Source organism: Pinus tabuliformis, chromosome 2_2, assembly GCF_031772625.1.
Source record: "Pinus tabuliformis cultivar Carrire ecotype Pingquan chromosome 2_2, CPIR1, whole genome shotgun sequence".
Lineage (NCBI taxonomy): Eukaryota > Viridiplantae > Streptophyta > Pinopsida > Pinales > Pinaceae > Pinus > Pinus tabuliformis.
In genome coordinates, this window is record NC_142300.1 from 708,410,821 (window position 1) to 708,425,990 (window position 15,170).

The following is a 15,170-nucleotide window of genomic DNA, read 5'->3' on the forward strand; positions in this document are numbered from 1 at the left end:
CATTTAATGTTTAACAAAGATTGGGTGGTTTCCCCCTCTTGTTATTTAAATGCTTCCCATAACATTTTTCCATTGAATTCAAAACATGTTTCGTGATATGAAAGCCATAGATGAATATTCTAAGGATACCATCCATGAAAAAGACAAATACCAAAAAGTCTCATGTGATTAGGCAAGCATTATTCCTTTTCTATACCCAAACTTGGGTTCAAAATTGTCAGGATAAATAGCCCACAAATTAGTATCTTCGATATTATGAAAATGTGCAGACTCAAAATCCATTTAAAATGTTTTTATGAATTTGAATTTCTCTAGTAATTGGACACAGTTTTCAACATTTAACCGTATTTTTCAAGCTATGTACTTCAAGTCTTTGGTATAAAGCAATATAATCAGAAATTACTCTGAATTTGATTCTAACCCAACTTTGCAACTTCTAAATCTCCTCGACATATAACTTTTACTTCTGTGATTTTTTTTTTTGTCAAATAACTGTCTATATTTGAAAATTGGTATACCCTTTATTCTTTCATTTATATCCTTTTCTTCTTATCTCGCGTGAAGTTCCCTCGGCCACACCAGCGCATTAGAGGCTAGTCATTAGAACTTCAGATGCTTAATGACATTCCACCAATTTTCATTTTAAGAGGAGAGAAATAATGCCCATAAATTTGGATAAACTCTTAGTCTTTCAACTTGCAAAAATCCTTGATCCACATTAAACTTAAAAAATTATTATTCTTTTTTGTGAACCACCAACTTATATCATGCATGGGATTAAGAAGATCCAATTCAAATTCTTTTTGTTTCCCTGTTTTTGACTTCCCTCTTTTCTAATGCATAATACCTAAATGAACCTATAGAAACAAATGATGTATAAATGAATGGTTCTTATAATTTTTTTAAAACAAAAATATTATTCACGGATAATACAAAACATGGGATTTATATCATGCCTATTGAAGAATAAACAATATTCATATATGATTTTAAAAGGAAGCTGTTACTGTTACATTTAAGGAAATATAAGTACGCCTCCCGATGTGTGAAATGTAAAAGTCATTTCAAATTCCAGCATTCTCAACGAGTCCTTAATATATAAGAATGTGAACTGCCAATCTCTCGCAACAAATCAAGAGATAAAGTGTAACAATAATGCCAATGTTCCTGCAACAATACAATTATGTAAGTAGGAAACCATTTACCTAAAATTTAGAAGACCCTTTCCAATATTTTAATTCATGAATAATTTTCCTGATAGTTTTGTAACTAAAATCATAAGCCCTATCAACTCATATGTGCATTAATTCTATATATATTTATATATATAATTTTTCAATTGGATGAAACATAAACAATACCTTACTCTTTTGCTGTTGATACATGGCTGGATATAAAAATAATATTCTGGTTATGAAAGCATATGTTTATTGCTTGATTCCTAAAACTAAACTTCCATCATAGAAAAGATGAATGTGATTGGCTCACATGAAAATAATTTCGTGCACAAAAACCTGAGATATTGGCATTGGTGCTAAAGTGATAGTCACTACTCTTGGAAGGCTCTCCAATATTCACATGTCCAGCACAAGTATCCCACTTTTAAACCTAAAAGTAAGTATGGCTTCCCGATGTGCTACCTAAGAATATGTTCTCTCATCTCCTCGGCATGTTCAACATTTTCCATAAACCTTGGACATGGTACATACTCTATCACCTTTCTCTACCCAACACACTTTTCTAATTTTTTAGAAAATTTGTGTGGTTGTAAATGTGATTAATCCCCTAAGACAAAAGCTTGCACCTGCTTATTCACCTTTATCTAGTTGCATCCTATTTTTTCTTTCTTTCTTGTCTTTTTTTATTGTTTGCACGACTTTAACATCCTCCCACATGCCAACTAATGAATAGATGTTATCAAGTAACACATAATGTCCAACATTTTTATGATGAAACATAAAAATTTGTTTTGTTACTAATTCCCCTATTTCTATATTGTAATGGCTCCTAGAAACATTCAATAATGAACCCCACACATGTATCAGTGTTTAATGGGATTTTGTTGATAAATTGATGATCCCATAACGTCCAACGAGGTCAACCATGTGGCAAAAAAAATCCATTTGACATGTAACATGAAAATATTAAGTCAAGGATTCAAAATATTTCAAGCCATCATCCATAAGGTTTGCATGAAAACATGTTAATGAAACACTGAGGAGTGTGACATGGTATGTCTTTGTGCCATATTATTGCATTCTTTCAAAGACTTAGATGAAATTCATGCCATATTGGTCCACCATAGATCCTATAACCATTGCATTCCAAGGGATCACATCACGTAAATGCAACTTGTGAAAAAAATTGTGTTGAAAATGTAGCAAGAAAATCTGAGTTTGACCTGGCCTTGGTCAAATTAGAGAAATCTTGGGAGTAATTAACTAAGTGGCATGGCACTTGTAACTCATTTAACTTAGTTAATTTGTGTTGGGGAAGCTTGAGTTTAGTTTATTATGTTTGATTCCTAATTTGTAGCAATCTATTTCAGTTAAATTAAGATATGGTAAGCGAAACTAGTTCTAACTGTTGGAGAAACTAGTGGAAGGTCAAGTAGTGGAAGTGTGACTTCAACTACACTCAGTGATAAACTAGTTAACTGATAAATCAACCCAAAATAATTGATGCATGCAGAGAATTCAAGTAACCCATTTGAGATGGACATTCCAAGGTAGTGTACTATCAGTTGTAGACTATTCCAATGTGTATAGGTGGTGCATGTAGTCAAAGGATCAACCAAAAGGAATTGTGAAATTCAATTGAGGGAATTTCATAATTAATAGGGGCCTAATTTCTCAAGGAACAACAAAAATAAATACGAGTTTAGGGGGCTTGAAAATTGGCCAAGTGTTGGCCAGAGTCAGTGAGTCAAGCAAAGAGATAGACTATACACTTTCAGGGTGTGCTCAGACTTGAGAAAGCATTGTATTACATCTCTATTCTTTGATTAATACAATACAGATAGGAAGGGCTTTTGAGCAGTTGCATTCCCTTAGATAAATCTTTGCGTATGTGTAGTAAATATTCTTGCATGTTTATGATTTGTGATCTCAGTTGTGAGTTGAATTCCGAAGAGCAGTAGAGTAGATTTGAGTATTGTGTTTTAGTAAATTTCGTGATCCGTTTTGAATCTACAGTATAATTTCTACTTGGTATCAAAGCAGCATTCACGGTAGAGCAGAATTTTCAACCTTGTTTAGCAAGAGGATTGAATGTGCAAGATCAATTATTTAGAGCTAGAAGGATGGGTTTCTATGTACTAAGACTCGAGTATGCACTTGAGGGAAGTTCAAATTTTGTTTCTTGTAAGGATCCCATGGAGGCAGTGCTAGAAGACAATGGATTGAAGGAATTTGTTGATAATGACATCTTGAAACCAAGAAAAGTTGATGCCAAGAATTTAGTAAATTGGAAGAAGTGTGTATCCAAGGCGAGGAGAGTAATATTAGAGGGAGTATGAAACCACATTGTCTCAAATATCAATGGGAATGAAACTCCTTATGAAATGTGGCAAGCACTAATGATAGACTTCGAAATATGAATATGTAGAAGAATGACTCTATTCATCAGTATCTGAATACATTCACACAATGTCGTGATGAACTTGCAGGAGTCGGTGTCACAGTCTCAAATAATGATTTAGCAATCCTAGTCCTTCTAGGCCTTCCTAAGAGCTGCAATAGTTACCAATATTTGGTGAATGGGATGGAGAAACTACCAAATTTGGAATGCTTATGGTTTGATTTGGTATAGTAGGAAATAAGAAGGAATACTAGATATGGGACATCATCCAAAGGAGCAGATGAAGAGGAATTTTCTCTAGTGATCAAAGGAGCGAAGGCCAAGGGAAACAAGTCCAAAGTTGAGGCCATAGAAAATTTTAGGGGCGAATCTTATCCCATGGGCGAAATTTAAGAGTTTTTATATTTTAGATGGGTGAATCTTTTATAATATACCCATTTTCTATTGTTAGGCCAAAAATTATTTTAAAAATAAATAGCTATTATATTTTTGCCTTTCATTTTTTTCCAAGCTCGATTCTTGTGTTTTTGCCTATAATTATTTTTTTCCAAACCCTCAATTTTCCCTGATTCGCCTAGTTTCAGGGTGGGATTTGCTACAACCTCCCCTTAATTTCTAGGTCTTGTCACCCTCTACCATAATCCATTTCTAGAGATCGAGACCTGGTTGAATTTGCCCTAGATTTTAGGCGGTTGGTTGCGTTTTCCCCTGTATTTATATTGTGAACTTGATCCACCCACCCTGGACTGGATGTAAAATGATATATGCACTGAAATGGGCCTATGTAGGCTCAGTGGAACTGAAACTTCCTTTCTTACTTGAATCTATAGATAGCTAATAAATATCCATGAAGTGGGCAGGCAAGCTTGCCTAAGCATCTGACCCTTGAAGTGGCCCATCAGTTCAATCTTCTATTGCCCATAACTAGTGTGAATATGGCTTCCCGAAATCATTCAACTACATAATGATTATGTATATTTTCTTCCTGGGAGAATCCACCACCCCTGCATATGTATTTGAAACTAGAGGCTTCAACCGGTAGATATGTATGGCGAATTTTGCAATGTCAGGTGTTGTGCAAGCACCACTATGGCAGCCTTTAGTGTGTCCTCATATCCATGATTACAAACCTCCATATTTCGGGGCCAACGCCCTTACACCCTCAAAAACTATGTCAATTTCATGCATAAGAAGAATGTCAATGTTTATAATGTGTAATTCTCGCATCAGCATTGAAAAGGTTATGAATGATGAATGTGATGCGTAGTCATGGACATAGGGGAACACGTTGAGAGAGCTCTGTGCTAACATTGTTCGTGAACACATTCTGAAAAGCTACATTTCATTTCTGATTCCATTTATAATCGCAATAAATGTTGTAGCATATCTCACTAAAAACTACTACACACTTTAGCCGAAGGTAGCATTTCATGCCTCAACCATTAAAATTGGTCCATTGTTATCTCCTAGTTATATTAAAAAAATTGTTCGAAACACAAGGGAAGACATTGGATGTTGGAGTGTCAGGTATTGTATTGTTACGAATTTCTTGGATTGGATTATTTTCATTGAAGACCTCATACCCACAACAATTATTTTTAAGAGTGAGTGAAGAAATATTAGTTGGAAATAATTAATTCCTACTTATTTATGGTTGTAATTTTCTATTTGAGGAGTTTGTTCCTACATAATAGGAATTTAGTTTCTCCTAGTTTAATGTGTGGTTGATAGAATCTCTCAATCACACTACTGTACGTCTAAGATAGCATTCCTATCTTAAGACTATTGATTGTATAAATATGTGTGTAATTTCCTCATTCAATATTAATAGAATATATTATTGAGCGTCTGTAATTTTATCTTGGTATCAGAGCCCTAAGGGCCTAGCCCCTTGTGGGCTTGGCCTGTCCTGGGCTGAGGGAAATAAGTAGAATCAAAGCTTCAAGGTGCAAAGAGCGAGTGAAGGGGTCACATGTTTTAGGCGCGTCGACCGTCTACATGTTGGGCTGGGCTGCCATCTGCGTGGTAGGATCCACTGTTGTGCGTGAAGATTGATTACTTGGAGGTTGCTAACTGTTGATGTGCTGAACGCTATGAATGTCTGACTGTTGTGTCTAATTGTTGATGTGCTGTGGGTTGTTGATATTGATAGTGAGATTTTGTGACTGCTTAGTGTTAGTGGATAGCTACCGGAGGTGGGATCCGACCCGTGGAGGCCTGTGGATATTCCTTGTGAAATTTGTGACAATTTAAACCCTCTTTAGTGGATCTGGGAATCAGATCTAACTTCATGCTTGCAAAGGTGAAATGGCTGTTGTGGTGAGTTGTCGCCCGGTCGATTGCGACTGATCTGCAGTTTCAGAGGCTGCAACCCGGACGAAAAGAGACACGTCGACATCACTGGTTTCGTGCACATTCAGCAAATCGCCAGCCCAAATCTTGCAAGAAGAGAGCCTGGGATTAGCTGGTACTCCAGAGGGAGGAAATTTTAAATTGTATAGAAATTTTGACGATGCCAACTAGCACATCAAATAAAATCTTCTGCAAATGATGCTAGACATGTATTTCAGCCTCGTTATGGTAGGATATAAGGGTTTCACATATAGACGAAAGCTCTAGGAGTCTTGGACGTGAAGTTCAATATGCTACTAGTAATAGAGAAGGCTAGATAAACTAGAGGTTTATTGGTGACCTGGATTGGCTTGACGTGTGTAGGCTTTACATATAGACAAAATAATAAACAATTAGTTATCTTTGAAGTAAATTTCATTATACTTCCAATAACAAAAAGCTTTGAGTAAACTGGATGATTACTAGTGACATAGACTGGCAGGATGTGGATTCCCTCGATTGTAGGCCTAACAGTTACACTGGATTTTCCTCCACAAGCCCTTTATGCTCTTCCACAGGCACTTTCTTCCCTTCAATGTGGACATATCCCTATGTTCTACCATGTTTTTTACCATAGTTTGTAAATCTCTTGTAGCCCTTCTATCCAACTTTAAAATCACACAATGAATCTAAAACACTCCATTCCTTTGGTTGAAGAAATATGTCTTCTCTTACACAAAATATGTCCAAAATGCAGAAATAAAATACGTAAAATATGTACAAAAACTATGAAGGAAATTGGGACATATTTCACACTACTTATAACACACTAGCAAGATTAAAATAATAAAAAAAATCCATTGGTGGGATGCTACTTTGTGTCACTCTAGAGTCTAAATAATTTTTTCCATCCACCTCTATGGTATCTTGGAATTTGCTTAGAATTATTGGTTTCCCCCCATTTTGCACAGTAATTTTAATCCTGTTTCTTCCTCCCTAAGATTTAGCAGGAAAAGGTACGCTTTCAGCTCCAATCCAATGGATTGTTGCTTATCTTGTCCAACTCATTTGAATATCCTTGTATGAGACAATCTAAACTGTGCTCCAGATATTCCTGGTTTCCATGTATGTCACATGCCACTTCCCTAGCTTCATGTTCCATTCTATGCATAAATGCGCAAACTTGTGTGGATGTTAGTTTGACCGTGAAGGGAACGGCAACAAATTCGTAAACACGCGTGAGAAGACGTTCGACTCAGACCCACAAAATGATTAGTGCCTTAACTCTTGGTGTTGCGTGTGTGGAGGGTTTTTGGCAATTCCTATTTCCACTTCTATCAGTGCATAAATGCGCGACTACATGCGCTCTCGATAACTCGATATAACACGTTTGTATTGATGACTAGATAAAAAAAATAACGCCGTGTTATAAAGGCACATGTAGCCGCGCATTTATGGACTGATAGAGGTGGAAATAGGGGACTGAGGGTTGAGACGATTTGATGGTCGATGTGCAGTTTTGTAGCCGAGTACGGAATAGTGGTGCGGTTGCCATAACTTTGTGACAGAGATTTTCTCTTTAGAAAAATTGGTCTAAACGACGTCCATCTCCGAGCGCCACATATATTCAATCCAAAATTCGTTGAAAGGTGGCCATCAGGATAGTGAAATTTGACTGAAATTATCCAAACACAAGGAATGTGACGCAGCTTTTGACGATGGTACTCCTGTGAGGCCATGAGCGAAAAGCATGAAGGCATACAGTAGTGGGGGACAAAAAAATTCTTCCCATGTTATGAATATAATCCTCGGATCACTAGCAATCGAAGCGCTAGGCTATTCAAAGGTTTATTCTGGCAGAAATTTGCTGGGAATCGAGGATACGGAGTCCGGGCATTCCAAAACTACAACTCTGGCTTTTCAGAGGTGAATATGGCAGAAATTTGCTGGGAATCGAGGATAGGGAGTCGGAGAATTCCAAAACTACAATTGTGTTATGTGATAATTGCAATCGCTTATTTTGAAGATTCTTCAAATTTACTTCCAAAATAATGGAAATTTTGATAAGATTTTGTTAAAATCTGCTTAAAATTTTTGGAAATTTCCCTTACAGCAGTGAAGTTTCTAAATTTTGGATACACTAAGGAGCTTTTTATTGTGTTAAATTTATTTCCACCTTCGAAAACAAAATTCTCATATTGTCTAAATTTTTTTTGAAAAAAATATCTATCTTATAAATTTGATGCCCGGGTAAACAATGCCTAATTGCAATTCTGAGTTCTCGAAGTTTTTGAATACATTGAGAACCTGCAATTTAAGCAATGGATCTGAATCTGTTAACAATGGATCATCATTTGTGGATTTCAAGGCATCCTTTGCATGATTATAGGGATATCATCAAAAACAAGTGTGAGGCATATAGTCTCTAGTCAACTTTAAAATTAAGTAATGCTACAAAAAATTATAATTAATATTGGTTACCCCCGATCGGGGTGACAAAGGCGACGAGACGGGCAGGCAATAAAAGGACAAGGGGTGGAAATTATGAGCCACCTTGCATTAATAGATCACAGCAAGTGGACAGGACGTTAGGTAGACTGGGCATCATTACAAATAGCAGAAGGAAGGAAAATTTGAAAGCCAGAGGTGGTGGAGGTGACGGCGGAACGGTGATGGGACAAGGACCAGCTCGCATAAGGGCAAGCCGAGGAGGAGTGGGTTATTATGGCGAGTGCAGGAGACAGAGAAAGACGGTGCAACAACATAAGAGAGGGCGACAGGTAAGAGGAAGTGGGTACGGGTGGAGGCATAAGGACGGGTATGAGTTTAATGCCCTCGAGGTGAGCGGAGATGAGATCGAAAAGGTGGCAAGAAGAACAGGAGTTAACACAGAGAGTAAGCAGTAGAGGGGTCGACTTCCCGGTTTAAGGAAAATTTAGAGTAAGAGCACTAAGGGCAGAAGGAGGAAGACTGTAACTTTCGAGAGCAGGGGAGGAGGACCTTCATGATCTGAAGGAATTAAGTCGGATCACTGGGAAGGAAAGGAACAGACTCAGGCTAACATGGAGGGGATGTATGACTTGGAAAGGGATAGTCAATTGCAGACCAAGCGAAGCGGAAGAGGGAAAGGGGGAAATGAGGAGGATATACGACTGACAAAGGTTGACATCAGAGATAAGGAAACACGAGGCAGAGAAGAGGATAAAAGGAAGGGAACTCCTTCAAGTGCAATGGGACAGGGAAGCACGGTAGGGGAAGGCAATGTAGGAGGTGCGGTACGAGGAAGAGGAGGGCGTCATCAAGCAGGCAATCAGGAACAAAATCATCCCCAACAGGCAGGGAGCAAACGCGGCAGGAGGACGATGAAGTGCCAGGTTCAGTATGCGGAGAGGGCATACAATAAGGATACGCAAGCAGATATCAGAAGGATAATACAACATTTGGAGGAGGAGGCGACCCAGGAGCAGTCGAAATCTAAAATAGAAGACTGGGAGTATTTGCTGCCAGACCCAAGAAATACCAGAGGACGTGTGTCTTTATATAAACAGGCTCTCCATGTGTATTGGGTAATGAAGTGGTTGTTAGCGAAAGCCATGGAACAGGTGGCTATGGAGATGGAAGAATTGGCCCAAGGCATTCCAAACTTGAAGAAAGAGATGAATAACCTTCAGGTAACCCTTATGATGCAGGATGGCAAGCTTAATGAGATTTATCAGCAGCTTAAGAAGCTTTCTTTGAAAGCAAAAGAGGAAAAGGATCAGCTGAGTGCAATGGGAGAATGATTTCTCAAGATATATTTATTATCTCCCTAGATAGGAAGCTGAAGAGCTTGTTTCTTTTTGTTATATCTCATAATGTAGCCAGAAAACAGTGACAGTTTCTTTGAATGGTTAGTTTATATAGCATGGATAAGTAGACTAAGTAAATTTGGTTTTTGGATGGAAATTAAAAACTTCAAAAGGCCAACAGACCCGGTTTCCCTTCGGGGCGGGTTGAGGCCTTCGTATGTATGTACAGGCTTTAACTCGTTTTTAATATGAATGGTTCCATCTTAGCCCACAAAAAAAAATATAATTAATATTGGTTAATGTTAAAATAATAGTGGTGAATAGACAAATCAAATCTTATACTTTTGTTTTGGTAGAAACTAAAAAACTGAGATTTGAAATGGATAAATCAATTGTTTGATTAGGAGCAATGACTTGCATAAATTTTGATTTTGGTGGGTAGTAACGAGTAGTAAGTGTACACATTTAGCCCCTATATAAGTGCTTAGGAAAACATAAATAATGATGGAAGTAACTCCATGTAAGAATATAAATTTACATCTTATTCTTCTTCACTTTCTCTGCTAAGAGTTATGGTGGGAAGATAAATTGCTAGTTATCTGACTATGTGTTGTTTTCAAAGATTTTATTTTTGGATGGTTTTCTTGCAAAGCTTAGAATAAAAAAAATCAATAGTCAAATATTTAAAAATCAAACATAAATATTGCAACTATATCCCTAAATCATGACATAAAATATCTAAAGTTGTTTTCCACTTGGAATTATATTGTGCAAAGGCTATAATAATATCTTTAAATTATGATCCAATCAAATGTTTAAAAAATGTAATAAATGTTTATTTTTCAAAGTCAAACATTATAAGTGGCATTGGTTAACACTAAACTGATAGTGATAAATAGACAAATCGATTCCTAGAGTCTTTGGAGAGACTAATAAGATATTTGTGTGCCAATGATCACCATACCATATAAATATTTATAAAAATGTAAAAGTTTAATTAATAATTAACTATATAATGTTAACTTTGGATGTGTGAAGAGTTTGAAAGTTATAGAATGAATCTTTTATGTAATTTTTTAATATTAATTGTAATTATATTTATTTTTCAATTTCGAATTTATAATTGATTTAAAAATAAAAAATGTTATATTTAATATTTTTTTAATATTAATTATGATGTTATTCAATTTAAAAATTTAATATTTATATAAAAATATAAATATAGTTTTCATGTGTGTGTAAAGATCTAGTTTAATTCTAATTTAAAAATGTTAAAAAAGTCAAATCTCTTAACATACAATCCAAAGAGTATAAAATTTGAAGAAAAATTTACACTTGAAAAGATTTTAGTACTCTCCCCAATTAAAATAGATCATTGATGTGATGATCTGCGTTGGTTCGAAACGGGTCAACAAATGATTCTTTATGTGATTTTGCTGAAATCTCTTACAATCATATAAATTTTAGATAAAGTTTTTATTTTCTCATTTTATTTAGACAAGTTTATAATAAGATCAAGTGTCCTCATTCTTGAGGAATCTAGACTATCATATTATGGAATAAACCTTTGTAAACGTTAACAAGTGTCTAGCTTAGTTGTTGGGTAGCTTTTGGACACATATCTAGTTTCTGGTCTTGGAGAGATATTTTCCCATCAATGGGAATTGTATTTGTACAGTTAGATAACATAGAGGTTTTTAAAGAGAAATGAGGAGATGAACTCGAGGATCAGGCCACTACACTTCGTCTGTAATCATATTTCAAATGAATAGAATTGCATTACTATGTTTCATCCTTGGTCTGAATACATGTTTTCCTGACAAAGATAGAGTATAATTTTGTCTTAGGCATGGTAATAGTGAGTGCTGACTTGAGGGCTTTCGGAGGACAGTGCCTTAAAATGGAATGTGAATTCGACAGATAGTCCTTCAGTACTTGTGGAGATATACCTTGTGAGCGGTCAGAAATAAAGAATGTTTCGCTTTAGCATGTATTATCGTATTATGCGATGTGCTTAAGTTTTCAGAATCGCATTCTGCTCCGTCTAGTAGAGCGATGGTGGCTTCATCATATGAAAAACTTCATGGGTTCGAGACCACCCATTATTGCACTGTCGATAGCTTAAAGGATCAGCCTAGACATCTGATCCTCCTTCGTGCCGAGAGGCAGTGAACCAATAATTAGCGGGAGTATACGTTTATAAGGAAAATTAATGTGGAATGGATCACTACAATTTCATCGACCTTCAAGGAGGTCGGTTTGTTTTAAAGGAACTAAGGAATCGAGCGAGGCCTGTAGGTCTAAATCGCGTGGTGTGAGGTCCCTGTTATAACTCGGCGAGTATATTGTTTTCTTCAAAGGAATTAAGGTCCAAGGAATCGAGCGAGTCCTGTAGGTCTAAATCGCATGGTGTGAGATCCCTGTTAAAACTTGGCGAGTAGATCGTTAATGAAAAATGAATTCAGTGGTCGAGCGAGTATATTGTTAATGCAAAATGAATTCTGTGGCAGGGAGAATGCTTGTAAAGTGGAGTTTTCAATACACGAGCGGAGAATAGTGGGGAAGGCCTGTAGTCGAAGGTCAGCTCCGATCCCTATTTTGTTCCACAAGCATTTGTAAATAGAAACCTCGGCCCTGACCTTTGGTGAGACCAGTCAGACACATAGATTAAAAAAAAGAATCACGAAGGTAGATTAAGTCCAACATCCGACCTCCAAGTTGGAGTCGATCCGACTTGTTTGGCGGGACCCCCAACATTGTGTTTTATATTGTTGAAAATGAGGATATAAAAAGGACGTCCATCGCTGTCACTCGTGGAATAAGAAGAGCTCGTCGTCATCGTTGGAGAGGAGAGTAGCAAGTAAATTCACCGTGTGCCAAGTATAGTATCACCTATTGCAAGCTAATTGAGAGAACGAAGACTGAGTTTAATTGGAATTACGCTAAGGAAAGACAACTCAGTTGCAGAGGTTAATCCTTGACTGCAAAAAGAGAAGAAATGTAGGGTGGAACCAACCTAGTTTAATTGGAATTACGCTAAGGAAAGACAACTCAGTTGCAGAGGTTAATCCATCCTTGACTGCAAAAAGAGGAGAAATGTAGGGTTGAAGCAACCCCAACTTTGGTTCAACCAACCCCAACCTTGGTTCGAGTGAAATCCTTGTGGCAGTAACATTTTAAACATGGAAAAAAGGGCGGAGATTCTGGGTAAATAGAGCAGCCTACCAGATGGGCTTATTAAAAATGGTATTAGAGTGGAAGCTATTTTTTAGCCTTGGCATATAAAGAGAGCAAGGAGTAGAGTTGGAAGAGTGTAAGAGAACCTAGCCAAGGAAGAGATACTGAAGAAAAACCCTAGTAGGTAACTTGTCATCGAGTTGTTTAAATTTTGGCAAGCTAATAATTAAGTAGCAACAAATGTGGGTGGTATAACTACAACCAACAAGAGTTGTACAAATGTGGGTGGTATAACTACAACCAACAAGAGTTGTAAAAGATTTGCAGAGTTCTCAAAAGAGGTGGAAAATAACCCTTGCATCAAGAGAGGTTGTTGAAGGAGAAAACCGAGTTGCGGTTGGAGAGTGAAGGGGGCAAAGGAGGTCCTAAAGAATATAGAACTAGAGGAGTTCTCAAGACATGAGAAAGGTGTAACAGAATCTAGAGAAGAGCAAGGAGTGTTCAAGAGGTTCCAGAGGAAGGAACCAAGGGACATGAATAGCAAGGTGGAGGTGAGGTATTCAGGTAACAAGCGATGGAGAAGGCTTGTTATAAGAGCTTTCCTACAACTCATAGTGGGAAAATGTAAGCTCACAAAAAGGGAGGAAAAGAGATGGCTATTGATGGCCATAATCATGGCTCAAAGAGAAGCCACAACAGAGGATAAAAGGATGCCAAGAAGAAAGGCATGCAGAAGAAACTAAGCCAATAGGAATTTGATAAGAAGATGGTTGAGCTAAAATAGACGATCAATTTATTAAAGATGATGCTGGAACAAGAAGACCGGAGAAAAATATTGGACCTTAGGAGGAGGTTCAAGTTACTTGTCAAATGGAAGGGTTTGAAGAAGAAGACCCCTAAGAGGTCAGAGAAGGAGTTGAAGCACCTGTTAAATTCTTCAATAAGAGAGAAAGATCTTAAAGAATTTGAGTTTAAGGTTGGAACAGTTTACACTTGTGAACGAATGAGAGGTGATATCCTTAGAGGAGAGGGTAATGAGAGATTATTTGAGAGTCTCATGGACTATGTGCAAAATGGAAAGCAATAGAGAGAGTTATGAATAAAGGATGTTGATGAGACATTGGAGGAAATTTGGCAAGGAGAGTTGGTAGTAGAATTACCAGAGGTGATTATATAGTCTTTCATCTTTAAACTGGGTGAACTTTATGTGAATGAAAACCAAGGAAATGGACATAATATCCAACAGAGAGAAGAAGACACAAGTATTTCCTCTCAACACGTGGCAAGAGCAAGTAAAGAAGGAATGCTACAAGAAATTGCCAAAGATTACCATAATGTAAGATGGAAATAATGATTTTGAAGGGTCCTCAGAAGATATTATGAAAAGGAGTGGAGGTGATGATGAGGATGAAAAGAAGAAATTGAAAAGAAGTCTCATGGACTATGGGGAATGTCCAGAACAACAAAGGGCATTAGGAGCATCTGCAAAGGCTCAAAAGCCTCATGTTTTTGAATTGATGAGTTTTATTCATGTCTAAGTCAAGAAGACCATGAAGGAATATGGTCACTATGAATCGTCATAAAAGAAGGGGAGTTTATGGAATTTCCTTTAGGAGATAGAGGTAACAATAGGGTTGCAAGAGGGATATCTCTACAATTATACGAGATAGATGTTAGACAAGGTTCGGGTGAACCGCTTATGGAGCATGATGCAAAAATTGAGTTGCTGGGAGAAATTTAGTCATAATTTGACGATGGATAATGGATGACAGAGGATGAGACTACAACTTTATTTCAAATTAGTTTCACTGATTTGTATGAAGAATTTAGTTCACTGGAGGAAAAGATATTTAATAGGCATTCATCCAGCGTGCTAAACTGCAAGTGGCAGAAAATGTAGCTAAAATATGTGGAAAACAAGAGTTGGATATAAGGATTGCAGCCCTTCGAAAGAAGAAAGATCATGAAGAAAAGATGAATTTAAGAGAGAATTCAGATCAACTTGAAGATTCGAGTGCATAGATATTAAATGAGGTATAAGAGCCATACATTTTTAAATCTAACAAATTGTAAGTGGATGCAACTTCCAACAATAATGAAGGAGGACAACCACACACAACTATCACAACATCTTCCCAAGGCATTGAAGGAAGAAGGGAACTGGAATCTATCATAAAGGAGGAGGATACAACCATGTCTCATAAAAGGCACCAAGACAAAGAACCGTTGGAGAGGGTACTAGATGCCTCATATGTTTAAAACGAATATATTTTATGCAATTTCAAATTTCACAGT